This window comes from Megalopta genalis, unplaced genomic scaffold (genome assembly GCF_051020955.1).
Source record: "Megalopta genalis isolate 19385.01 unplaced genomic scaffold, iyMegGena1_principal scaffold0057, whole genome shotgun sequence".
In the NCBI taxonomy this organism is placed as follows: Eukaryota; Metazoa; Arthropoda; class Insecta; order Hymenoptera; family Halictidae; genus Megalopta; species Megalopta genalis.
In genome coordinates, this window is record NW_027476126.1 from 62,293 (window position 1) to 65,000 (window position 2,708).

Genomic DNA, 2,708 nt, shown 5'->3' on the forward strand with positions numbered 1-2,708 from the left:
GGCCAGGGCAGTGGCCTTGGCTGCTCCATCAGCTCCGGGGACCTCTAAAATTATTGCCCCCGTCACCGCTCTCCTGGGCTTCAGCGAGGCGATGCCAAGTTCTGCCAGGTCTATTTTGGACCTGGCAGTGGCCATCGCCTCGGCGTAACTCATCGCCCCGCCGGCCGGTACCGTTAGAGTAACGGCAGCCGTGCGGGGCGGACGTGGCGGCAGGGGAGCCCTTTTGGGAGCAGCCGGTGCCACCCGCTTCGCCGCCCTCTCGGTCAAAGCAGCCTTGGCAGCTGCCGCAGGTTTATCTGCGGCAGCCGCCCTTTTGGCCTTCCGGCCAACTACCTTTGACCACACCTCAGTTGGAGGTGTGGTGGAGGGCGGCGCAACAGTGGGGGCGGGCTGCATTTGTGTCGCCTTAGCGACCACAGTCTCTCCCCCACTGCCACCCTTTTTCTTTCCCCCCCTCCTGTCCATCGGCAGGGGTGGGGCGGGCGGCACGGGTGCCGCCGACCGCGGGCCTCGCACCCGCGGGACCAGCTCCCTTCTGAACGATGCCAATTTGGCGTCGATAAGGGAGCCGATCTGTGCCAGCAAGTCGGCTGGCACAGCCGCGGGTGGGGGCGAGGACCCTCCTCGCCCAGGGGACTGGGGCCCCCGAGCGCTGATAACCGGCAGCAACCCCTTGCCCCCATCAGGGGGCAGCGGCGGAGCCATCCCGGCAACAGCCGGCCCCGCCTCCACCGCTTGACGGAGTCGGGCGACCTCCGCCCGCAACTCCGCCAATTGCTCTCGCAATTGAGCGTTCTCGGCCTCCAACAGCCGGGTGGCGCTGGGAGCCGACCGAACTGCCAGCTCCGCAACGCCCACCCGGCTGCTCAGGGCCGCCGTCCGGAGGGACCGCACCGCACTGGCCTTCAGCCCCGTCGCGGCACTGGATATCCTGGCCACATCGCCCAGGCACTCCATTACCGCGGCCGCAACGTCCCGCGTCGGGCGGCCCCGGAAATCCGCAGCGACCTCGACCTCGTCCGGAAGCGGGTCGCTCGAACTCGCGGGCCTCGGTCCCGGGGCAACCGGGTCGAAAATGCCCGCTATGAGGCTTCTTTCAGCCTCAGCCTGTTTGCGTTTGGCCTCTTGGAGGCCAACGTATTGCCCGGTCGTCGGTGGCCGGCCCCGTTTCCTCGTGGAGGTGCCCGGGACGCTCTGCGACGAGTGGTGGGAGGAGACGGAGAAGTCCGACTCCTCCCCCCCGTCGCAGTCGCCAAGGCCCTCCGCAGGCCTCTTTGCGCCGCGTGTTGCAGAATGCCTCCGCGACACCGGCTCTGTACATCTTTTGAGGCGCACGATAGGCCCGCGCACCTCCACCTCACGCTCGTTTCCCCCCTCCCCGGTTGTATTTGAAAAAGAATCCATATCTGATCCCACGAGTGTGGTCGGAAAGGAGGTCACCCCGGGTAGAGCCGCCATACCCGGGGAAGGCTAATACGCCCGGGGGGTCGCCAGGTACCCCGGGGTTGTCCGCTAAAGATTGGTGCACCCACCAACCATAGCTGGCGATTACTCCAGCTACGCCCTCTTCACCGCGCAACACTGCTTGGGGCTAGGGATTTTTTAGAGAGGTTGTCATCCTCGCGGTCCGGCCGGTTAAGGCAAGACCCCCGTTCCTGTAAAACATGACCACAGGTTTACGGTATGTGTCCGACTTTAGTTGGCCCCTCACCTCAAGCCACTCCGGCTAGGTAGAACCTGCCAGGGAATAAAATCCCCGCCGGCACCGCCTTGAGGATCATTAGGGCACGAAGCCCCCCCACCACGACAAGGTAGCGGACACGGGGGGGATCATAGCGCGTCTCGGCGCAATCGACCGATTCGCTCGATCCATTATTTTCGATTTACGGCTAAAATAAATTTTTCTAATTTTTTTCAATAACATATTCCTGCTTAAATAACTTTTTTACATAGGGATTAAGCATTTAGAACGATACATTGTTTAAAGTAAGGGCACTTTACTCTTGACATTTTACGGTTTTTTCAATTTTCTGAAGAATCCTATCATTAGATTTTTTTAAAAATACGATATTCTTGCTTAACTAACGTTTCTACATAGGGATTAAGCATTTAGAACGAAATCTAATGTCAGAAAATGGCACTTTACTCTTGACATTTTTCGGTTTTTTCAATTTTCTGGAAAATCCTATCATTAGATTTTTTTAAAAATACGATATTCTTGCTTAACTAACGTTTTTACATAGGGATTAAGCATTTAGAACGAAATCTAATGTAGGAAAATGGTACTTTACTCTTGATCGGTACGTTGGGACTTTGAAAATATTCGGGCGTACGCGGCGCGTCTCGGCGCTTCGAACAGCTCCGGTGTCCCCATTATTTTCGATTTACGGCTAAAATAAATTTTTCTAATTTTTTTCAATTACATATTCTTGCTTAGATAACTTTTTTACATAGGGATTAAGCATTTAGAACGACATATTGTTTAAAATAATGGTACTTTACTCTTGTGATTTTTCGGTTTTTTTTGATTATTTTGAAAAATAAATTTTTGTAATTTTTTTAAATACGATATTCGTGATCAGTGAACGATTTCACATATGGATTAAGCATTTAGAATCGTGCGGAAGCGTTATTAAAAAAGTTTACTCGATGCGATGGGACTTTGAAAAGTTTGTGAAAATTTTCATATTGGGAAAAAATGTGTAATT